Genomic DNA, 25,941 nt, shown 5'->3' on the forward strand with positions numbered 1-25,941 from the left:
GGCATACAGTGTTCTATATACAGAAGAGGGCACCAGATCTCATTACAGATGGCTGTGAGCTACTATGTGGTTGCTGGGAATTGAACTCAGGACCTCTGGAAGAGCAGCCGAGTGCTCTTAACTGCTGAGCCATCTCTGCAGCCTCCACCTCAGAATATTTAATATTATGCAATAGTGAAGATGACAGTAGAAATAGCAAGTTTACATAGCACTTCTTACACACCAGCTGCTAACTGACATTTTATAGCTATCGTTGATCCTCATTTCTCGTAGTCCACATTTTTGAATGCTGCTCCCTTGACAGAATTTATTAGTAACTCAAACACCAGTCCTCAGAGGCTGCTGTGTGGCAGCCACACATGGGCTCATGCAGAGCGGCAAAAAGGAGACTCATCTGGCCTCTGTGTCTCTAGTGGAACTCACACAGGGTAGTTTTCTGTCCCCTTGGTTGACTTATTTTTCTGCGTAAGCGCATTCTCTGCAGTCCATTTTTTTTTTAAGATTTATTTATTTATTATATACACAACATTCCTTCCATGTATGCTTGCAGGCCAGAAGAGGGCACCAGATCTCATTACAGATGGTTGTGAGCCACCATGTGGTTGCTGGGAATTGAACTCAGGACCTCTGGAAGAGCAGTCAGTGCTCTTAACCTCTGAGTCATCTCTCCAGCCCCCTCTGCAGTCCATTTTGTGTCCCATTTTTGTTTGTTTTGCTGTTCAAAGGCCCTAAGCACAGCATCAAGGTGCTGTCCTGTGGTGCTAAGTTAAAGAAGGCTGTGGTGTGCTTCACAGAAGAAACAGACACAACAGGTAAGTCTCATCCTGGAGTGAGCTACAGTGCTGCTAGTCTCAAATCAACTTAAAAGGTGAATTAGCAATGCTTTCAAATGAAAGAAAAACATTAAATAAGGCCCTGTGTACTGATGAGTCGCTGAAAATGGGATGGGATGGGACAGCGAGCTGCTAGTGGTGGTTTGGAATCCACCAAGGTCCTGCTTACATCAACTTACAGAGAAATCTCACAATTGTAGTGAGCTGTAAGCGCTGACTGTAATGACTCACTTCAAGCTAAGAGCCTTGTAGAGTAAAGGACACTCACAGACACTTATGATCCTTTAGGGCAACACTGCCTGTCTCTTTACCTGGCCACACAACTTCCTTCATGTCTTTCCTAATTTCGACATTGGCTGTTTGCTTTTTCATCTCACCCCCACCCCCCAGTTTATAAATCTATTACCACATTTGCATATGACCTTCCCAGTGCATTTTTTTTCAGCCTAAATTTAAATAGATTTATTTTATTGGTTATTAAATGAGAGTTCTGGGGCTGGAGAGCCTAATACAGCTAGAAATAAACAGAACCAATTATATGACACCCTTGAGCTTGAGAAATCTGCTGTACTAAGAGATGGTGGCCTTAGTATTTAGAACCCAAAGTTGATGGAAAGGTCCAGGATGTAGCCATGAAAGGAGATTGAGATGTAGAGGAAATGAGGTCCCTGGGCCCGCAGTATTGAGTGGTGCAGAGTGGTTACAGGGTCAGGTCCTCACACTGTCAGACTGGGGGGCAGTAAGAATAGACGGGCAGACGGCATGATGGTCTAGAACTTTCCAGAAGGAGCAAGGATAATGGCTACACTGTGGCTGAGATACATGGAGTAGGCTGTAACAGGCTGGGTGTCTAGAGCTGAAGTGGAGGAGATGGTCCCGCAAGTTAGCTGGTACAGGGAGGAGAGTCAGAAATAAATGGAAAGAAAATGCAATTGGTTGGGGATTATTTAAAAGGAGGAAGGATTTACTGTGATTTAGTTTTCAAGCCTCAGTCCAGGGTTTGCTGATCTACTGTTCTGGGCAGGAGGTCTGGCAGAAGATCATGGTTGTGGGAACATATGCCAAAAAGCAGCCAAGACACAGAGAGAGTCAGGAAGACGCCACTGCAAGATAGAGTCCCCAAGGACACGCCCCGAGTGAGCTACTTCCTCCTGCTAGGTGTTTCCTCCTAAAATGTCCAGCACCTCCCCAAATACCTCGACCCAGCTGGGTGGGTACCAAGCCTTCCACACGTAAGCCTTAGCATTTCATATTTAAACCATAACAGAGGGTGTAACCCAGGACCTGGTTCCTCACCTGACGGATACACGGGAGTCTCCTGAGGGCTGGGCATTGTGGGTAGCTTCTGATGCCCTAAATAGGATGCATTCCTAACAAATGGGGGCTGAGGCTACCGTCCTGTGAAGACACTTAGGGCCAGTGTGCTGGGGGGAGGGGAGTGAATGGCACTATAGATGTCCCAACCTCTTTGGGCAAGTGGGACTCTCTCACTGTGAAGATCTGGTTGGTTTGCTGTCTCATCACACACATTTTTATTTCTCTTCCCAACAATAAAAGTAGAAAATCATCACAAGGAGCTGCAGAGGAGCCGGCAAGATGGCTTAGCAGGGCAGTGCCATCGCCAAGACTGAGGTCCTGAGTTCAAGGCCCCGGTCAAGCCTCTTGTAGCAGAAGAGAGCCGATTCCTATGAGCTGTCTTTTGATTTCCACACAGGCACATGTGCACACACATACATATAAAATCAAATGAAAATTTAAAGATGTTCAAACAACAAAATAGCAACAAAAAGCTTTAAATCACATAATCGAACTGAAATCTGAATGAGCCAAAAAGAAACAGACTTGGGGACCCGCTCTGTCCACTGACTTCAATGTTACACGGAACAAAAGAGAATTAATGAAAAATATCCATTATTTTTCTGCCCCACAGCGAATGAAATGGAAAATGCCGGCTTACCTGCTGGGGAGCTTGTCCATTGGGCTTCTGCGGTGTTTAGCTTCTCTTCCTGCAATAACAACAAAGCAGAAAACTGAGGGATACTTGTTGCCTCATTTTCACAGCAGAAGGTGACAGAAGATGGCTTTTCCCCGTGGGGCGAAGGGCAGTGATGTTGCCCTGGGGTTTCTGTCCTGGAATGGCCCAGGCAGGCAAGAGGTCTGGGGTTTGTTAGGCCTGACTTGGCAGCCCAGCTCCGGGCACTTAGCAATCAATCAACAATTAACTAACATCTCAGTGTTCCCATTCATAAAATGAGATTGTAATGAGACTTAAATGGCGTAGCATGCAAGCTGTTCACCGCACACTGGGCATGTTGGACTTGTTCACGCTATGGACTACATCTGAACATCTGAAGGCTTGTGTTCCCTTCAGAATTCAGATGCTGAAACAATTCCCAGTATCAAAAAAGGTGGGGCCTTTGGGAAGTGAGGGGACCTGAGGGCAAGGTCCTGACAAAGAGGCCCTAGGGAGTCTTCACCAAGCAAGATCACCATAAAAAAAAAGCTATCTAAGAAATAGGAACTCAGTAGAAACCAGTCTACTAGAGTCTTGATCTTAGACTTCCCGGTCTCCAGAACTGTGAGAAAGATATTTCTGTTGTTTACAAACTGCCCAGTCCAGGGTGTTTTGTTATAGTAGCTTAGACATATTAACATACTTATGGGTAGTGCTCATAAACACCGCTTAGCAATACGCCTCTACTCTGATGGACATAGTGTCAACTAAGGAAGGAAGGAGGAAGGAAGGAGAGAGAAAGATGAGAGAGAGAGAGAGAGAAAGAGAGAGAGAAAGACACACACACAGAGATAGAGAGAAAAAAGAGACACACACACACAGAAACACACACACACAGAAACACACACACAGAGAAACACACATACACACAGAGAAAGAGATAGATAGAGAGAAAGATACAGAGAGAAAGAAAGAGAGAGAGAGAGAGAGAGAGAGAGAGAGATGAATTAAATTAAATGAATTTGCTTCTTGGGGATATTTCAAGCAATGCTTCAACTAGTAAAAGTATAAATATTCAATAAAATACATAATTTAGAAAATATCTTTACTTATAGTGAAAATGGTGTATAGAATTTAGAGGGCAAAGAAACGTTCAGATTTTCACTTCTCTATTTAGTAAAATACTTCACTATATTCAGATACAGTTTAGGACTTGCTTTTATTCTACTTTTAAGTAACCAACAAGATAATGAATTCTAACCTACCATCTAACACCAGATGATTACACACATTCAGTGATTCGATTTCATATTCTGTTAGCCATGTCTTTTTTGTCAGTATCTATTTTTGTTATATAGTAGTTTCCTAAAAATTAAAAACATTAATTGAATATCCCTCATCCGATTGTTCTTAACTTTTACTACACTTTTGCTTTTAATTATTTATCACGAGCATTCTGAGTACATTCTGTCCTCTTTGGAAAGGACAGCATGAGTAAGGTCAAGTGTATGCCTTCAGGGAGTAATCCATCGGCAGGAAAGCTTACCCACAACTTCAACGGTCTGCAGTGCATAAATAACACCGGCCATATCCCGGAGACTCAGCCCTGAGAGACTGTACCACTGGGCAGCTCTGAGATGCTGATGTTCTGAGTCAGGAAGACAGGCAACTGGTGATGGCCAGTTAGGACAGGAAGGCCTGTAGGCAGACCAGGCAGGACAAAGAGGAAGCAAGGGGTGCTGTTTACTTAGCTAAAAAGAATTCTGAATTCCTGCTTTGTGTCAAGGTACCAGGAAGCTGTGGTCAATGCTGTGTGGCTTGCGCTATAGAGTGACAACCTCCTGGGAGGGGGAATGAGTCTTCTGGATTCTTGATGGTTATTTATTTATTTTTTGATTTTTTAAAATTTCATTTTACATTCCATCCACAGTTCTCCACCCATCCTTTTCCTTTTCCCCTACCCCAGCCTCTCCCCCAGCCTTCCCCATCCACTCCTCCCAAGGGGAGTCCACAATGTCTGGCACATTAAGGTGGGGCAGGACCCAGCCTCTCCTCCCTGCATTAAGGCTGAGCATGGCTTCCCACCAAAGGGAATGGGCTCCAGCAAGCTAGCTCCTGCACCAGGGATAGATCCTGGTCCTACTGCCAGGGACCTCTCAGATAGTCCAAGCTTCATCACAGTCTCCCACATATGGAGGGCCCAGTTTGGTTCCATAGAGGCTCCACAGCTGTTGGTCTAGAGTTCTGGAGTTTAGCAGATTTCTCCATCATGATCTTGACCTCCCTTGCTCATATATTCCATCCTCCCTGAATTCCCGAAGCTCGGCCTGGTGCTTGGTTGTGGATCTCTGTATCTGGTTCTGACAGTTGTTGGATGAAGGCTCTGTGATGATAGTTGGGGTATTCACTAACATGATACAGGAGATGGTCATTTCGGGCTCTCTCTCCACTATTGCCAGGAGTCTTAGTTGGGGTCATCTTTGTGTATTCTTGGGAATTTCCTTAGCACCAGGTTTCGTTCCCTAACCTCATCCATCCTCTCCTCTCTCTCTATCAAGATCTCTCTTTCATTGCTCTCCCATTCCATCCTTCTCCCAAAGAGCCAATCAGTGAGGAGCCTGGAGGGGTCAAGGGTTTTCACTTGGCAGGTCTGCAGCACTCCATGGAGAAAGACTAGAAGAAGGAAGGCAGTTCTACGTGGATGGAATGAAAAGTTTGGGGCCAAAGACGCAGAAGGAGCAGTGGGGATGTTTGAGAAACGAGGCCCAGCAAGGGCTCAGTGCTGAGGCCCCAGTCTTATTTCCTGGTGTGGCATCTCAGAGGAACTGATGATGTCATGCTTCTGCTTTGAAAAAAGATATTGAGCTATCTGTTGGAGGCTACTCTTCAACGTCCACAGCTTTGCAGGGAGACATTACTGAGTCAAGCAGGTGCTAAGGACTAAAACCATGAAACATCAATAGGTCACTCTCCTCGACCCACCATTGGGCATGTCATATGGTGGGTAGACAGATATTACAACCAGAGAGAGAGCTTCATGGGAAACAGCTGGAAGCAGGCAATTAGAGTGACAGGTACATGTCCAGCTGAGCCAAGGATAGGCCCCTTGAGAGAGCAGCTTTTAAACTACAAGGGCTGGAGAGACGGCTCAGCAGTTGGAAAACTTGCTGCTCTTCCAGAAGACCAGAGCTGGATTCCCTGCACCCACATTGGTCAACTTACTATGGCCTAGACTCCGGCTCTAGGTGATCCGTCTGATGCCCTCTTTGGGCTTCCAGGATCCAATACATGGGTGGTATCTGTCTTGTCCAGCATAGTTTTCATCAAGTCCCTCCTGGGCAGGGGTCCTTGAGTGACTAGGTGCTGCCTGTCAAGTTGTTATAACCTCAGTTACGCCTCCAAGGCCTCTGCTATGCAACACTCATGGATTTCCCCAATAATCTCTGAAACTCTGCCTAATTCTATTTCGAAGGCTTTCAAGCCTTTTCACATATTTGTAGTGAGGGCTGCAGGCAGGCCTGCTTTTCGTCCCGCCCGGCTCCCGCACAGCTAGCTTAGTCCCAGAAATAACAACACACAAATTGTATTCATTTAAGCACTGCCTGGCCCATTATCTCTAGAGAGTTAGTTACTGACTAACACTCATATCTTGATATTAACTCATATCTAATAATCTGTGTAGCACCACGAGGTGGTGGCTTACCGGAAAAGATTCAGCATGTCTGACCTGGTGGCTGGCTCCATGGCGTCTGCCTCATAGCCCTCTTCCCAGCATTCTGTTCTGTTTACTCCGCCTACCTAATTTTCTGTCCTATCAAGGGGCCAAGGCAGTTTCTTTATTGACCAACGAAAATAACACAATAGACAGATAACCCTCTTCCATCACATATTATCTCCTTTGGGGCCTCCTTGCCCATCAAAACTGAAAAATTCCCTTTATGCTTCATGACATAAAGCTTACAATCAAAACATAAATCAGTAAGTGTGAGACCTGGGATGTAATACAGATGATTGGCAAAGTGCTGTTCACTTGTCGGAATGTTCCAGAGCTGTACAGTCCCGTAATGGTAAATGCTGGCCATGTGTAGCTCTTTTAATTTAAATTACTGAGAATTAGATACAGTCAGATGCTTGGTTCCCCAGAGCACTACCCAGCCACACTGCATGTGCTGCATGAGGGTAGATGCTAACATATCGGTCACTGGGGAAAAAGCACATTGAGCGTTCTACTGGCTAGAGCTCTTTAGTGATCTCTTCCCCAGCACATTCAAGGACATTAAACCCAAGAGGCAGCATGTCCCTTGTCTGTTGGTAAACAGTCTTGTATTGCCTGGTATTTCCCCAGTCACTGCCCACAGAATAGACTCTGTACTCTGCTGTTTAGTTCTTAGGTGGAGCCACGCCTGAGCTGAGAACTCAGTCCACTGCTGGACTCCCGGCGGACGTCAGGCAAATGTGGCTAGTGGCTCAGTTTGCACGTTTCATTCAGAAAGACGGGGTTAGCCCTACAGCCAGAAAGTTCTGAACTGGAATCTTAGCATCACCACTTATGAGCTGTGTTGCCTGGAGCAGATCTCTCGACCTCTCTATGCCTCTGCTCCTTCAGTTGAGGTCTGCATGTCATGGCAACACAACATTGGCAGGTGATAGGTACAGATATGGCAGCCGCCATTCCCGTTGCCGCTTCTTGCCCGCATGCAATGAGGAGGCTGGTCTCCAGGAGGCCCCCTTATGGAAGCGGGGTGGCACTTCTTACCTCTCTTGTTCATCACTACTGATTTTTTTGGCTTTTTCTTCAAGGGTTTGTCATTACCAGAGAGCTCAAGTACCTGTCACAGGAAGGGGAATTTCTGCTCCAAGAAGGGTGAAGGAGACGGGCAGTTGGTGGCCCACGCCTTTCGTTCCAGCACTCGGGAGGCAGAGGCAGGTGGATCTCTGTGAGCTTGAGGATAGCCAGGTCTATCTACAGATTGAGTTCCAGGACAGCCAGAGATGTTACATAGAGAAACCCTGTCTCTAAAAAACCACCTCCCCTAAAAAGTGTGTGTGTGTGTGTGTGTGTGTGTGTGTGAGAGAGAGAGAGAGAGAGGGGGGGGGCGGAAAGAAGAGTGAAGGAAGAGGTGCTAATATTTACTAGAGGACACATTTACATGTCCGGAATCATGACAGGCTCACGCATAGGTAGTTTACAGTCATTCCACAGACCCTCCCCGTGAGGCCTGGGGAGAGTGGAAGGCCGTGAGGACGGTATGTGGAGAAGGTTTGTGGGTGGTGTCAAGGAAGCGGGGTAGGATTCAAAGATAGAAGATGGGCTCAGGTTAGATCAGGACGGCCTTGAATGCCGGGCCTCGAGACTGGCAGTCTATAACTGGTGTCCCCACGCTGGCTTCCCTGGTGGGCATGACAGAGGGGAACTGAGCCAGCCGTGACTTAATTGTACATTGGTTTTGGCCTCAGTTTTTATCACAGCCTTTTTTTTCTATAACCTTCTGTTCTCTTCACAAGAGGGAAACCGATTTCTTTCCAAAAGGCATTACATTCTGAACCTGATAAGCCTGGGCTGGCACCCGGCGCTTTCCCTTGTAATTGGCAAACACATTCAGGTTGGGCCCTCTGATTTTCTTTGATGGCCTCCCACCCCCAACCCTAAGCGAGGCCAGAATCTGAACAGAAAGAAAAGATCTCACGCAGGGCTCCTTTCTCCCAACTAGCCTTGCAAGCTTTGCAACATCTTCTTTGGATACGGTTCAGCTGGGGGCCTTCCCTGTATTCCAAGAGGAATTCCTGGTCCTCACAGAGGGGTCTTTGTTGTCAGGGGTTATGAGAAGCTAACCACTTGCTTCGCACAAGGAAGTATCTTTTCCTTGTGTGAAGTCATGATCAAAGAGGCCCGTGAGTGAAAGCCGGGAACAAAGCAGTCATTTACATCTAGACTAGCTGCAGTGAAAAGGGCCTCCCTGCTCGAGCAGAGCCCCATCTGCACAGTGTGGAGTCTGACTTTTACTCAACTCCTGGTGGAGTTCATTTGCTAAGGTGTATTTATTTTTAACTTGTGTGCAGGAGTGTTTGCCTGTGTGCGTGTTTGCACGCCACGTGCGCACGATGCCTAAAGAAGCTAGAAGTCGAGCCAGCTATTCTGGAGCTGGTGGTGTGGATGCTTCTGAGCGGCCATGTGGGTGAGAACCAAATCTCCGTCCTCTACAAAAGCAGCAAGTACTCTTAACTGCTAAGCCGGCCCTGATGGATATTAAAATTTAGTACTTAGCATTTTGTACTTGGATTTTCTGTCTTGTTTTCCTGCGTCCATATGTGTGGTGTGAGTGTATGATGCGGGAGAATTGTCTGTATTCTGTCAATCATATTTTAATAAAACGCTGATTGGCCAGGCAGGCAGTATAGGCGGGAAAACCAGACAGGCAGTAGAGGTGATGCAATGAGAACAGGAGAATTCTGGGAAGCAGGGAGGTTCCCCTGCCATTCCTGCGCAGACCACCGAAGAGGCAACATGTAAGCTGTCACACTGAGAAAGGTACTGAGCCCATGTGGCTAACGTAGATAAGGATAGTGGGGTAATATATGTTATAAGAGTTAACAAGAAGCCTAACCTAATGGGCCAATCAGAGCCTAACCTAATGGGCCAATCAGTTTATAACCTTATGGAGTCCTGTGTGTGATTTCTCTTTGGGATTTGCCAGCTGTGGGGTACCAGGTGGGACGGAAACCCCAACAAGCAGGCCCTCATGTTACATATGGCGCCCAGACGTGGATAATTGAATCTACAGAAAGCTTGAGAAAGCTTGAAAAAGAATAGAGTACAGCATGTTTTCTTGGTAGCAGCAATTTCGCCGGTCTGTTCTGCCTGCTAGAGGAAAGCAAGCACTCTCATCTAAGAGAGGCTTCCTGACTCAGCTTTAGCTGCAAAACTTTGCAGCTCTTTTAAGAGGTCCTGCCGCGAAGCACTTAAACGGTGTTGGTGAAAAGCTGAACGCATGCTTTTCGGTTTTCAGCCGTAGCAGGAAAAAAGTTGCACTGTTTTAAAATGCCGGCTGTCCTGCCAGGGCAATCTCTGACTCTTTCAGGCAGGCAGTCCGACTGAGTGTGGTCTGTGAGCAGAATGCTGCAGCTTTCTTGTTAGCAAGGACCTTGAAACGCCATAGAGTTGTGGCAGTGAACACAGCTCTGGCTGGTACCTCTGCCACGAGGCTGGAAAGCTAAGGAATGGGTTAATTCCAGCCATAAAAGCCACAGTTTTAGTCCTCTCCTTAAGGACTCAAGTGGTCAGAAAAAGAGAGATATACAGTAAAGAGAGATTCAAAGACGAAGAAAACCTCTAAATGGTTTACAGTGTGTTAAAAATATATGCAGGCTGAAGGTTAAAGTTCTTAAAAATAAAAAAGAAAGGGAGAAATAGGGTGTGGTGGTACACACCTTTAATCCCAATGCCTGGGAGGCAGAGGCATATTGACCTCTGTGACTTCAAGGGGCAGAGGTAGATTGACCTCTGCGACCTCAAGGTGTGGTAGTACATGCCTTTAATCCCAATACCTGGGAGGCAGAGACAGATCTCTGTGAGTTCAAGGTGTGGTAGCACACACCTTTAATCCCAGTGCTGGGGAGGCTGAGACAGTGGGATCTCTGAGTTCAAGGACAGCCTGGTCTACAGTTATTCCAGGACAAAGATATACAGAGAACCAGTCTCAAAAAGTAAAAGTAAAAATAGAAGAAATAGAGGTTAAAATAAAGATGGAAAATATACAGAAAATCTTGATACTGTATGTTATTATGCTCTCTTTGAATTGTTTGAATGCTGAGGAAGGAGCAACAGTCGCCAAAAGACATTTGCTTATAAATGCTGCAGAATTAATCCAAGATAGGTATTTTGAAAATACCTTGGCTTCAAAATTGAAGTCAAAAGGTATGTTACTTTGGAGAAGAGATTTTGCTTTTGTTTCCACAGAAAATGAGAGACTCTGGATTTATTCAGAGTTAAGAAAAATCACCTTTGACCAAGGGAGGCCACCTGAAAAATCTCCGACAGGAATAGATGGCCCAGATGTCTGAGTTCTCCATCCAGAACAGATTCAAGACTGCTGCCTAAGATGATCAAGACTCACAGGATACTCCAGTCAGGACTTGATGATAATTCTAAATTTTCTTTAGGTCCCCATAAGATTATCAGCGTCCCCAACCAGCAGGAAGTAGCCTGAAATACTACGCCCACATTCCCAACAAATGGACTATGGGTATTTTCCTTTGTTTTAAAAAAAAAGATGGAAATGATGCGGGAGAATTGTCTGTAGTCTGTCAATCATATTTTAATAAAACGCTGATTGGCCAGGCAGGCGGTATAGGTGGGAAAACCAGACAGGCAGTAGAGGTGATGCAATGAGAACAGGAGAATTCTGGGAAGCAGGGAGGTTCCCCTGCCATTCCTGCACAGACCACCGAAGAGGCAACATGCAAGCTGTCACACTGAGAAAGGTACTGAGCCCATGTGGCTAACATAGATAAGGATAATGGGGTAATATATGTTATAAGAGTTAACAAGAAGCCTAACCTAATGGGCCAATCAATTTATAACCTTATGGAGTCCTGTGTGTGATTTCTCTTTGGGATTTGCCAGCTGTGGGGTCCCAGGTGGGACAGAAACCCCAACAAGTAGGCCCTCATGTTACAAGTGTATGTGTTTATGTATGCACGTGTGTGAATGTACGTGTGTGTACGCATGAATGTGGAAGCTAGAGGTTTATATCAGCGTTCTCTCCTACCACCCTCCACTTCTCCGTGTAGCAGAGCTTCCTGATTAGCTAGGCTGGCGAGCTCCAGAGCACCTGGGATTTTTGCCTCCTTATTTCTTTAGCTTCCTGTGGCACACACATATACATACACTCACATATACATACACACATATATACATACATACATATATTTTTAAGGACAAAATCCTCTGTTCACAAACATCTCAGATCTTGTTAAAAGTCTTAAAGAACTTGTTTGAGTTACATGGCAAAACCTGCTTTAAAAAACAAAAACAATATATGTATATATTTATAGATATAACCAATATACATGTAAAATAGACACATACACACACACATACACTCTATGTATAATAAACACAGAGAGTTTGGGGAAAAGCAGGAAAAGAAACGTTAGCCTTAGTCATAGCAAGCTAAACTTGTGTTTTGCGCTTGATTTTCTCTCTATGGTGTATCAGCTAATTTTTATGAAGCTATGACCGAAATCCCCAAGAGAACAAGTGTAGAGAAGAAGGCTGTATTTTGCCTAGTAATTTCAGGCGCTTCAGTTTCTGGGGGCTTGGTCAGAGCATCATGTTGGTAGATGCATATGGTAGAGGCTGATCAACTCATAATAGACAGAGAGTGAGAAAGGGAGCAAGAATAACCTTAAAAGACACCCCCCTGCCTCCTCTCTTCCCAGTGTGACCTACTTCTTTCAACTAGACCCTACCTCCTAAAGTTCCCAGAATCTCTCAAATATTGCCACCACCTTGGGACCAAACATTTAGCACATGAGCCTGTGAGGGAAAATTTCATGTTCAAATCATAACATATGATTTTTATGTCCAATTGAATGTCAATTTTATACAACATATAAGCAACTTAGTGTCCTACCCTCCTCATGCAACATGGCACATCTGTCTTCTTCCATGACAATCTATGATGGCTGTAATGAATATTATAAGCAGCTACAAACTATTCCAAGGGTGACCCCCAACCAGTTCACTAACCATTCTTCTCTAGAGCCTTGTCTTTTGGACACTTTCTATTGTCGGTAACATTCTTGCGCCTTTCAACTTCAAAGTCTTTAGGGCTATCAATATTATATGTATTTGATGTGTGCCGGTTCTCCACTCTGCCCCCGAAGACATGAAAGTCAAAGAACAATTTAGGAAGAAGAATCTTGGGAATGGGAGAGGGACAAGGAAGCGTAAGGCTGTGTCTATGCAAATATGATCAAAGTACATTATGTATATGTATGAAAATGTCATAATAAAACCCACTATACATAATTAGTATATGTTAACAAAACATAAAAAGTTTTCCATTTCCGTATGGATCAGCTATCCCATCTTAGATGCTCCCTTAGGGGAGTGCATAAACAAACAAAAGTCCCACATTGCACACCCTCGAGAAGCAAAATCTTAAGAGATCGAAACTTCGCTAAGGTTGCCCTTTTAGCATCATTTGTGATGAGTTAGGTAAAAATGGCTGTCCCAATAAAGACCCTGACATCATCTCAATATTTAAAACCTGAAAACAAAACCCTCCTGCCTGCCCACCAGTAGGAAAATGTGCACTGTAAGAACTCTGTCTGGCAAGCTAGCTACTTTCCGAAGGGAACAAGAGCTTCGCATGCAAGGTTTGTCTCCGTCAGAAGCCTGCTCATCCTTGAATCAAATACGACTTGCTCAGGTATTATTTTTATCCCATCCTCTTAAGAATTCAACTCCCAGGGAAGGAAAGCGGTTTCCCAGAAAATACTGCATGCATTCCTGGCTGGTTATCTCTCCACTCGTCTCTTCTCCTGCCCTCTCCTCTCTTTTCTTTCCTCCCCCTCCACTCCACTCCCCACTTTCATTTAATAACAAATGCTAGATTTTCATGCGTACAAACTGGGAAGGAGGGAAATTCTCAAAATTCTGCTGCTCAAAGAGCATTTGCCTATTTCTACGATTTCTACAGGAGAAGCAACCAACAGCCCCACCTTCTTCAGTGTGGAATGTGACACGGAAAAGGCTTGTGGGAACCGTTTAAAATGAATTAAAGTAGACAAATAACTCAGCCTATAAAAACAAGCCCTGCAACCCGCAGATCACAAGGGCACCTCCAGAAAGTGGCTCAGGGTGTAAGCAAACCAAACCTAAGAACCGATAAGATCGTCCTTTTAATTCACTCTAAGTAAACATAGGGACACTAACATGACTACATTTTAATCCTTACATTTTTCTTAGCAGAGCACACTGTTTTGTGACGTGTATCCATTTACTGTTCTTCATGGGCAAATCTTATTCTATAAGTCAGAGATGGCTGGAAATGGATTGTCTTTTCTTTGTGTTAGGGGTGCCTGTGCAGCATAGCAGAATACTTCGCTACAACCTGCTTTTGGGTTGTGTGTAGCTATCTTGATAGTATTTGCTCTGAATAGAGGAAACATATAGAAAATCCCATAACAGACACAGCCAACACATTTTTTCCATTTGTTTGTTTGTTTATTTGTTGTTGTTTTTAACCACGTTGCTATTTCCAAGTGATATTATTGGAAGGGTTTCCACTCTGTGGTTCAGGCATGAGTAAAGTTTGCAAAGCAATTCTATCTTACAGGCAGTGGTGTGCTGGCAAATGTTTAACAACTGGTTTGACAGAAAAACAAAGATATTGACTATAAATAAGAAGTACAAAGCCTATGGCACACAAATAGAAACACGTGTCTACAGAGTAAACTGGGACTGGGAGATGCACAGGGAGAGAGCACTTACGATGCAAATATGAAGACCTGAGTCTAGATCCCCAGCACACACATGTAAAGCCAGGCACGGCCATGACACACACCTAAAAACCTTGTCTCTTTCGTGAGAGGCAGTGGCTGCCCAACTGACCCCTGTGTGACCAGCATTGGAATCTGACATTTCACGTTACCCCTATATGTGTATGTGCATACACACACACACACACACACACACACACACACACACACACACACACACTGATTTAGTCTTTTTAGAATGATTGGAAGGGGTTTTGTCACAACGGATAGAACAGGTGTAGTTCTGACATGAATGCAGGTTGGTGTTTCCAGTTAATAGTTTAGAATAAAGAGAAAGAATGGCCATGTGTAAAAACTCACTCATTTGTTGATAACCTGAGCAAATTTCGCCAAGTCAGATCATTTTTAAAAAATTAGGAAAAAAGTTCCTCATGTAGGTGATTTTTGTTTGTGTGTGTGTGTGTGTTTTGGCGTTTTCCTCATGAGATGGCAATAGATTCAATAGATTCAATCTACTTTCAAGTTTAATTTAAAATAATGTTTTCTTCATTACATTCCTAATCATAGGCAACAAAATAAAACAAAAGTCAAGTCCTAATTCACAACATTTGCCAGTTTTCGTGGTGTAAATGTTCTTGGGGTGGCTGATTGGAAGCTTACGTTGAGGCCCCGAACATAAAGTTCAAAGGCAACATAGAGCACCCCACTCTAAAAGCCTGCCCCCAACAGGCTCAGCAGATACAAAACCCTTGGTAGAAATGTTAAAACATTTTAGAAATAACTAGGTTTGGGGATTTACTGACTTCATTTTTAATATAATTTATTTAATTCTACCTTTAAATACTTCAAATGTAAATGTTATTGGAATCTCAACAAGTTGTTGAAATTCCAGAGCCCAACAGCCAGCCAGTCCTGGCTAGTTGTGGCACAAGCTTGCCAGGTTTTGTGATTGAAGGGCAAAAGAACTTCCCAGGCAATTTTCCCTCAGCCACAACTAACCTCCCTGTTAATAGTCACCTTAAGGTCCGACGTCCCCTGCTGTGAGTTAATCAGTCTCAGGAGGGTAGGGTGTTCCCAGGGGAAAGCTAACAGCGAAAAGAACCTGGGGAAACCAACTCTAGGTCCTGCAGCCTTGAGAGCTCGACTGCCCTTTCTGGAGACGGGAGAATGGCGAGAATTAACTTCCTGGGCAACCATAGATGGGAGGAGACATATACAAAGATGCAGGGATAGTGACCCAGAGGTAGCCCGCCCTCAGTAACATGTGAAATGTGTTAGATTCCAATGCTGGTCACACAGAGGTCAGTTGGGCAGCCGCTGCCTCTCCCGAAAGAGACAAGGTTTTCAGGTGTGTGTCATTGATTGATGGCTCTGAGGAAAGCCTGGCACATGGAGTTTGCACACCTGGCTGACAGGGTCACTGATTTTATCTCGGTCTTTCCCCGAAAGTGAGCATACATGGGTGAGTTTCAGCACAGATCCGAAGAGTAACTTCCCAGGATCAGTATTTTATGTAGGGACCAAGCAGAGTCCATTAGAAACTGGAAGTTGAGAAGATTCAGTTGCAGGATTGGAGACACGGTTCAGAGGTCAACAGCGCACTCTAGAATATCCCCTTTGACCATACGGTGAACACACATAACACCCAGGCACACAGGAATAAACATAGTTTATGTTTTTTAATCTTAAAAACAAAAAAAGATTCGGTTGCTTTCTGTGTAGTCAGCACAGAGAACAGAATCCAAACTATATTCAACAACAACAACAAAAACTAACCCTGAAAAAACAAAACTAAAGAGTTTCTGAAACTTTCAAAAGATATCCTGTGCTACATAAATCATTAATGTGTATGGATTGCAGACTTTTTTTTGGATCTTTTCTTATTTCAATGTTTGTTTTTGTTGCCCAGGTTTAAGGAACAAAGGAAAACAATGTGGAACACAAACAAACAAGCTTACATTAATATGTGAAGTCAAGGCAATAGGCTTGCTGTGTCAAGGAAAATGTCTGGGGTAAACTTCCAACAGGCCTGCTGTAGGCAGCACATGCATTCTTTCTCCTTTAAATCAACTCAAGGTTAACCAGAGGTTACTGACTAAACCCCAATTGTGAAGATGCCAGCCTCTCTTACCACCTCATGCGCTTGAGGTGGTAAGATAGCCCACCTACGATCATCATTAACCAAACTAAAGCTCAAGGAAAGGAGAGTGTCTAAGACTTCATTTTATATACATTTATGGATTTTGTTCAGGGACGTCCAGGATTCACTGATAAGCCAGACAGTTTCAGCAAACAAGCACAAAAGGAATAAAAGAGCCACCAGGAATCTACCTATTTTTTCAAACAAAATAAATAAATAAGTCTATTTTATGTAGGGCATCAATTGTGTACAATCATATTGTTAGGAAGAAAATACAAAAGAAGAAACCATGTGACTTTCAAAGCTAGAAATATTTAAAACTTGTTAATGGGAAGAATTCACTGTATCTAGATCTAAAATGTTCCCACAACACATTATCAGAGACAATTCACTATGTGTTTGCAGACTTTAGCTCAAAAGCATTTAAGTGTGTAGGAACATGCAGTGCTGCTAAATTTAGCTCCAGTCAATTTAGAGATTTCACGTTCTAGCTGCTTTGATGTGGGATTCCCCTCTGTATACTGTGAATATGTTTTATTACCATTGGCTAATAAAGAAGCTGTTTTGGCCAGTGGATTAGTATAGTAAAACCAGGCTGGAAACACACACACACACACACACACACACACACACACACACACACACACCACACACACATACACACACACACACACACACATATATATATATATAGAGAGAGAGAGAGAGAGAGAGAGTAGAAATGAGTTAATTTAAGAAGTAAGAGCTAGCTAGGAATACACTAGAGTCATTGACCAAACATGTTATAATTAATATAGTGTCTGTGTGATTATTTGGGTCTGAGCAGTCGGGAAATGAGCAGTCTCCACCTACATAACGAACGGTGTGCCAATGAAGGGCAACTCATATACATAAAACCTGAGAGAGTTTGGGAAGAAATTCTAGACACAAAAGAATAGAGTCAAGCACAACTTCTTGGTAGCTGCATTTATTTTCAGAAAGACTGTTTGCTGGCAGTGAGCAGAGGCGTGTCTCCTCTAAGAGAAGGTTTCCCGATTCAGCATTAGCAATAAAAGCTGTGTGACTCCTTTAAAAACCAGCAACTTCCTGGTTCATGCTACCAACAGAGTAAAGCTGGACGGGAGGTCTTGCACCTAAATGGGGTCTATGAGCAGAATGTTACAAACTGCTTAATGGTGATATAGATGGGCTGTGTGCCTGGAGCTGGGGCAGAGAGCTTGACTTGCAGAGCTGGTTTTGGTGATGAACATACGTCTGCCATTTTGGACTGGGCAGAGCCAAAAGGCAAGGCAGTCTTGTCCTAGCCACACCCACTTAGCATTAAAAAAAAAAAAAGGTGCTCCTGGTCAGAAAATGATTATGGATAGGCAATAAAGACAGATTCAGACAAAAATAAACCTCTGAATGGGTCACAGTGTGTTTAAAAAGATATGTGTAGGATTAGGAGAGAGAGAAAATGACTACAAACAGTTAGGAAAAGAAATAGTTTTAAAAAATAAAACAAGTCTTTAAAGAGACAGTAAAAGTAATATAAAAGAGTACAGACAGTCATAGATTAAAGAAAAACAAGATATATAAAGATTCAAAATACACATAGAGTCTGGATTATGTATATTATTGTTTTACTTGAAGTTTTTGGCTGCAGAGAGACATTTGATTCTGGGGCTGCTAAGCTAAACCTATATATATATATATATATATATATATATATATATATATATATATATATATGTAACTTGACTTCAAAATTTGGGCCTAAGTATATGTTGTCTTGGAAAAGAGGTTCTGTTTTTGTTTCCACAGAAGATTAGAATCTATGGATTTCTTCTAGGCTAATGTGGTTTGATGGAATAAGACCCCACGAACCCTAAGAGTACTTCACCCAACAATCAGTAGGAAGTAGTCTCAAGAACTATGCCCAAATTCCAAAATATTATTTATAAATGTTTTTTTTCATTTAAAGGAGGTTGATTATAAATTGTTAATGGTCATAATCAAGACCTCTCTTAAGAATAAAAGCTATGATATGATATAGAGATGAATACCAATACAAATTCAAAGTCAATTTTGTCACACTGTATATATATACATATATATGCATATATGTATATGTGTATAGATATATATTTCTACTCCTGTTTAAGGTATTATGTTTATAAGCTTATTTTAAAATGTAATGTATAATTAAAAATTACAGATTTAATAGATAGTCATTTATAATAATCAAACCTGTAGTCATGTTAGTTAGATTTTCTAGATATACAGAGATATATTTCAGTTAGAGAATCTTCAAAACTTCCAAGACCTACAGAATATGGCATTTAGAATGTTTTAATAACTTAGACTTTTCTTGACAGTGAGACATGTCTGCTTCTGGCAGCACCAATTACTTCAGAGAGGTTGATGGGTATTGAAAAACTCGTTATGGAATTTGCCTTCCATGTGATAAGTCTAGCAGTTTGGGCAAGGAACTGCTCTTGCCTGGACTGCTTAATGGAATGCTGTCTGAACTGGATAAACAGGACCCACAGAAAAATAATTGTTGAACTTTCCAAAAGATGGGTTGGTCTTTCAGGTTTCCTGTTTCACAGAAGAAACTGCCAGACATTCTGCAGGACACAGAAGAAAGCAACTGATGAACTTTGCCATTATAAGGCAGAACAGATCTTCAAATTTCCTGCTTCATGGAAAAGTCTGCCAGATACTATGGGCCTATATGTTGAAGATGGATACCCCAACATTGCAGAAGAACTTTGGATGACTCTCCAGGCAACAAGATGTTTCTGTTAATTTTGGAGTTTTAGAAGTTGCTTGCAATGCACTTCTTGTTTACTTAGGTAATAGTATATTCTTCTGGGGTCTTTGAAGAGTTGAAGACTAATAGTTATAGTTATAGTTTTCCTTAGTTATGGTAAAAGATACATTAGATATAAAATTTTAGACTCACAAAGATAGGATAGATGATAGAATATTTTCCTTAATTTGACAAATGAAAATGGACTAAATATTGTAACTATAATTCTTGATTGATAACTGTTTTGTGCATGCAATTTTACTGTTAAAATTAAAACATTCCTTTTATTTAGACAGAATGGCTCCTAAGCAGCTTCCACCAGGTACACTCTCTGGAGTTCATTCATGGGCCTCCTTTGTTTACCCTATAATTTTGTGGCCGTTTGGTGTATGTACAAATATGGGGTTTTGTTTATTAAACCTCAGGGATTGCAAGAAATGTACACTTCCTTCATCAAGATGGTCACACTAGAAGTGGTTGATTAAGTGATAACTCAGATATCCATTGATTAAGTTATGAACTAATGAATGGCAGAAATGGCTTTCTATTTATGAGATTAAAGTCCTACTAATCAGAAAACTCAGTTTAGGAAATAGGTACTACTTGTGGGATTCAGGGATGCAAGCCGCTTTTTTGGCTTTGTAAGGAAATGGACCACAAATCTAGTAGAGCCACACCAGAACCCACAGGCGTGGCCTGGAAGCTTCATTCTGGGTCCTGTGACTGGCCAGTGGATGACAGGGTCTGGTATCACCAGATGCTGCCTGCAGAGGAGTATAACAGAATCCTCTGTCTGGAATATTGTCAGGCTGACTTAAATAAAGAGTCCATATCTATATCTGTGGATTCAACTAAGTGGGAACCACAGTGCCCTGCTCCAGCTGTGCCTGAACTAAACAGGGTAGATTTGTTTTTCTTGGCCCCCTCTAAATAACACATTTCTAACAATTACTCATATTGCACGAGCACTGTATCAGGAATTGCAAGGGAACTAGAGATGATGTCTTAGTATATGGGAAGGTGCTCATAGGTTACATGCAAGTGCCATTTTATATAAAGGACTTAAATACCATTTTTTTTATTTTTGGCATGCATAGGGCTTATAACACGAACCCTGTGCACATATTAAGGATGGCTGCATCAAAGATTTGAGACTTCCCGTTTACTCGACAAAGTCAAGTGTCAACAGCTACTTCGCTATTCGATCAAAGCCAAGATTGTTGTGAACATTACAACCGGTCTTCAGAGCATTGAAAAATCAAAGTAAGTTGCATAAACCACAGAGAGCTGCAGTCACGGGGAAGCAGAGGTCAGCGGGAGGCTGTTATACTTCAGCAGAGTCCCAACTGGGGTGTGGTGAAAGTCGATCTCAGAGCAGTTTTCCCTTATGCGTATTTTCAACCTGTGTTGTCAACAAGCAAACCTAAGCCCTTCACTCTGTTGTGTAAACTAGAAGTCTCAAATCTTTATTATTCTCAATTGTCTCCGAGTTCAAATCTAAGTGCAGGATTCACTTGGAAGTCATTTCAGATTAAAACAAACCTTCAACAAAATGGTGACTCTAAAACCTTTATTTCTTGTATAAAATGTATCATTATATTTTATGTCCATAATTTACTATTTGACACTTATTCATATCAAAATCAGGATGTTTTCAAGAACACAGAGGCATTGCATTCAACTGGAGATGTGTCAGGTTTAGAATTGGCATCAAATTCTGCTTTGCAACAAACTCTCAAGAGATCCCCCCCCCCGCCAGCCCAATGCAATTGGTTCAGAGGAGATTTAGATTACAGTGTTCTCAACCTTCCTAATGCTGTGACCCTTTGTGTTGTGGTGACCCCCAATCATAAGATTGTTTTCATTGCTACTTCATAACTACAATTTTCTACTGTTCTGAATCATAATACAAACATTTGATATGCAGGATGCTCTTAGGTGACCCCTGTGAAAAGGCCAGTTGGCCACACAGCTGCTAAGACCCACATGTTGAGAGTCAGCACTGGCTTAGAAGATGTTTTAGCACTAGGTGCTTGCTTAGCGCTCTGGTCACAAGGAACTAACTGTCCATAGTCAAAATACTTTCTCCATATGAACAAGCACAAAACAAATACAATTACAATGTGTTGTTTTTGCTATTTCTTAGTTATTTACACAGATATTAGTAACTTGAAACAAACCTTTTTTCTTTTCTCTCTCTCCCCTCTCTTTCTTTTTTTCTTTCTTTCTTTCTTTCTTTCTTTCTTTCTTTCTTTCTTTCTTTCTTTCTTTCTTTCTCATCTTTCTTTCTTTCTTTCTTTCTTTCTTTCTTTCTTTCTTTCTTTCTTTCTTTCTTTCTTTCTTTTTGTCTTTTGGCTTTCAAGACAGGGTTTCTCTTTGTAACTCTGGCTTTCCTGGAACTAACTCTTACCCAGGATGGCTTCAAACTCAGAGATCCCCCTGCTTCATCCTCCAAAGTGCTAGGATTAAAGGCATGTGCCCCCATGTCCAACAAAAAGACATTTGTTTTTGTCCTGTTAAAATGTTGGAGGAATCCTAGTCTATATTAAAGGTTTCATTTTGGTCTTAAGCACTGGTATAAGGTTTTGACACAGTTGAACATGAGCTCAGTGAAGATCACCAAATCTTGCTCAAAAGAACACTTAGCAGCAAACAAAAGCTCACAGTTCATTTTCAAGAGTGCTTTTGCTTGAACCTTTGTTACATTTCAGTAAGACTCATGGTTATTATTTTTAAAGATTTATTTATTTATTATGTATAGTGTTCTGTCTGTATGTATGTTAACATGCCAGAAGTGGGCACCCAGTTCTCATTACAGATGGCTATGAACCTCCATGTTGTTGCTGGGGATTGAACTCAGGTCCTCTGGAAGAGAAGCTGCTGCTCTTAATCCCTGAGCCATCTCTTCAGCCCAAGACGCAAGGTTATTATTAAAGTACTTTATAAATGCACAAAATACTTTTGACCATTCTTTCTGTTTTACAGAATAGTATTTTTCAAGCTGAGGCTGGTGAACCTGTGTGGATTTTACTCACAGTCTTAGTGACAACAATCAGCATTAAAAACATCAAGTAACTGAGGACCTATGGGACTCTCACTGCCTAGGCTGCATTATGCTCTGAGGATGGTCTTTGTCTTCTTCCACTGACCTAGGCGGAATGTTGGGGCTGTGTCCATGAGGGACTCTTCCTGACTGGGTGGCTCTGAAGCAGCAGAGACTTCTCCCTCACAGCTCTGGAGATTGGAAGAAGGAAGACAGGTGGAGTTAAGGGACATTTCCCAGATTTCAGATGGCTGTGTCCTCATACAGGTGCAGGGAGAAGAAAGGGAGAGAGCACAGAAAACAGGCAAACGCTCGCTCCGAAACCACTGTTAGTACGGGCACTAAGAGCATCTCAGAGGGTTCCACACCCATGACATAACCACCTCTCAGAGGCCCTGCTTCCTAGTACCTCATCACACAGAGTTATGAGCTCGGCCATTATGGAGGGGAGATCAAGTCCACAGCACTGGCAAAGGAGACAGGAAGTGCTTTCTGAAGTCAGGTGATAAAAACGCCTTGTGTTTCTACCTTCCTTCCTGGAAAGCATGTGACCCACAGCCCTAACTGACTCCACAGAAGGCTAGCATGAGCCCACCACCAGTGTGGCAGACCCACAGAAAGCCCTCTACTCCCTCGTAGGGCTCCCCAGTCCTACTGAGATTGTAGATTGATACTTGAGCAATTTTTTTTCCTAAAGCAAACAACTTTAAAAGTAGTTTGTTTTAGAGCAACTGAACTCAGCGCATTTGGTGTGCGTGTGGTTTGTATGCACAAGCCATAGCCTGCATGTGGAGGTCGGGGGACAGTTAGAGGGAGTCAGTTCTCTCTTGCCACCACGTGGGTTCCAGGTGCCGAAGTCAGGTCATCGGGGTGTGCCGGCAAAGGACCTTAATCCTCTGAGCTGTCTTGCCAGTCCATAGCACTTTCACCAAAAAAGAACGTTTCAGGTTTAGACACGGGTGTGTGCCTACGGTGTTGATGTGAATGTGTTTTCTAACTTGCGGGTGGGGGTCTCAGTGAGAGTCACAGGATTCGTGGGAAGACCACAGGTGAGATGATTGAAAAGCCATCTATGTCCAGTGGAAAGAGCAGTAAAATAAAATCTGATCCCTAAGTCATACAATTTTGCGGTTGTGTGTTTTCCCCCTAATGCTATCTGAAACTGAACTGCCACCGTGGTGACATTAGGGGCGGGACCTGGTTTGTGGGTGGGACAGGTGCTGTCATGAAAGTTCAGTCCTCGTCTTGTTCTGTCTTGCCCCTTCGCCTGTTTGCCACGGGATGTTTTACCCAGAAGGCTCTGCTAGATGCCCCTCTCTTGATCTCGAACTTCCCAGTTCTAAGAACAGTATCTTAGCAACTTTCTGCTCATGCTAAGCTACCCGATCCACAGAATCTGCTATAGCAGCGCACAACAGAGCAAGCCCGGAAACTGAAGCAGAGAGTGAGGCTGGTACAGCAAACATATGGAAATGAAAACACGAAAGAAGCTTTGGACCGGGTGATGAGTAAAGGCTGGAAGGAGGGAGAGGATCCGGCCTGGAAAAGCCTCACTTGCTGTAAACGGAGTGTGAGGGGTGATGCTGGCGAGGGCTTGGGAAAGAAGGGCAGGGAAGGCCTGGGAATATTTAAGGTGGCTCGAGAGACTGCGCTTAGAATGTTGGCAGAGATGTGAATGGAAAAGGCCACTCGGATGAGATCTCAGATGGAAATGAGGAAGGCCCTGGAAACTGGAGCATCCTTGTTAACCGGTGGCAAAGAATCCGGCGGGATTGTGTCAGGCCCCGGGGCTCTGCGGAAGCAGAACTCAGCGTGATGATGGCACAAGCCAGCAGGGTTCTTTTAACTGAACACAGTAAAATGTGAGAAGAGGCTGTTTTGAGATGGAATTTATCATTAGAAGGAAACCAGAACATTGAGATTTAAGGGGTTATTGGGCTGGCCCTGTGGAGAAAATGAAAATGCTTGTCCAGGAGAGGAAAACCGAGGACGTGGCCTTACCACCGTCTGAGAAGGAAATTACTGTTGGCAGAAAAAAAAAAAAAAGCCTGTTCCTCCAGAGTGGCATGAATGAGCCTGAAAGGACATCAGAGACATCTGTGCTACCCTCCCCATCACGGGCCTAGAGAAAGGAAACAGAAAGAGAAGCCTTGAGCGCCATGCACACAAGGCCTCACGTCTCCGCTCCCTGCCTTCAGATGCAGCTCTCTTCGGCGGCCCTAGCCGCGGCTCCAGCCAGCCCATCCAAAGCCTCACATCCTGCTCCGGGGGACTCAGGGCTGTGTATTCGGGTGGCTTCCACACGGTGCGCAGACTGCAGTGCTTTCAGGGCATGGTTTCCCTTGTTTTCTTTTCAAAGGGTGTACTGAACGGCCCGAGGACCCTGGCAGAAGTTTGCTGTGGCGATGGAGCTTCCCCCAGGGTTGGGGTGAGGTCTCCCGGGCACAAGGCTTTAGTTACCAGAACACCACAGCTATAGGTAGGAACCTCTAAGCCACAAATGTACCTGTCGGTAGAGCCCAGTAAAGCCATGGAGGTGGAGCTGCAGGGCTTGGGGAGGGGCAATCTCTGCTCTCTGGGTCTGGCAGGTGAGTCATGGAATTAAAGGATGTTCTCAAAACTTTAAATTCAGCATTGTTTCCTATTCCTCTCTCCTACTATCCGCTCCCCCCACTCCGGACTTGTTATTTCATTATCTGTCTAGACTTCTCTCTTCTGAAATGGCCAAGTCTGCCGCAACTGTGCCAAGTCTGCCGCAACTGCGCCATCTCTGTAGCTGGAAGGCACAGACCTGTTGATTACACAGACTCACAGCTTTCGGGATTTGCCTCAGGGTGAAGTACCAGGAGATTCACCCACATCTGGTTCAGAGGGGACTCGGAACTTTTGAGTTGAAGCTGGAATAGTTAAGACTGCCTGAGAAGGAATGAGGATATTTTACAGAAGAGAAGAATGCACACGACATAAAGGGTCAGAGGTAGAACCCCATTGCCTGGATTGGTGTCTCCTTTAATATCTATATTGAAACTTAACTGTTGTTCTTCTAATTCTGAGTTGCAACATTAGAGATGTGGTTGAGCGCTCTGTCCTGAGGAGATGGATTTCAGTGTTAAAGGGTGATCACTCTACACAGTTCCACATCTTCTTTGCCTTTCTGCCGTCTGCCAATAGATGGGAGGAAAGGTCCCTTCCCATAGGAGCCAGATACAGGCTTCTTCATATTAGACCTCCCACATTCCAAAACTGTAAGTCTGAATTAATTCTAAGTTACCCTCTCTTGGGTGTTCTCTTACAGCACAGAACAAACGGAAACAGAAACATTCCATCTAGTAGGATGTGTTGACTCCTGTCTGCTCTACCACCATTATTTGATCAGTACGTTCTCAGCTCTGAAGGACTGCGCTATGGTCTTCCATCTCTCTAACCTTCCTTGTCAGTACTTACAGGTCAGCACCACACGTCTGCAAGAATCTAGCTTTCTATTGTTTTCATGTTTTCTGGCCCTCCCACCATAATAAAACTGCATGAAATTAAGCTGTGCTCCTAGTATCTAAATCTAACAGTCTATTCTTAATTCATTCTGAATTATTATGCATTGAATATTTGTGACCCCGTCATGCATATACTGCAACACTAACCGCCCCACACGTGTGACCGTACTTAGAGATG

General features: G+C 43.4%; 1 protein-coding gene across 3 annotated transcripts in view; it reads right to left on the reverse strand.

Annotated features, from left to right (window-relative positions):
* Pgcka1 (PDCD10 and GCKIII kinases associated 1) overlaps nt 1-25,941 on the reverse strand; it is an 88,781-nt gene that overhangs the window by 20,086 nt on the left and 42,754 nt on the right. For 2 of the 3 annotated variants that reach the window (XM_085691872.2, XM_048415069.3), the window contains exon 2: nt 2,791-2,839. The gene's annotated coding sequence lies outside the window, so the exon portion shown is untranslated. Of the gene's footprint in view, nt 1-2,790; nt 2,840-4,333; nt 4,358-25,941 lie in introns of those variants that run through there. The other variant, XM_085691873.2, reaches the window with a different exon arrangement.

Source organism: Myodes glareolus, chromosome 8 (assembly GCF_982192425.1).
Source record: "Myodes glareolus chromosome 8, mMyoGla1.1, whole genome shotgun sequence".
Classification (NCBI taxonomy): Eukaryota; Metazoa; Chordata; class Mammalia; order Rodentia; family Cricetidae; genus Myodes; species Myodes glareolus.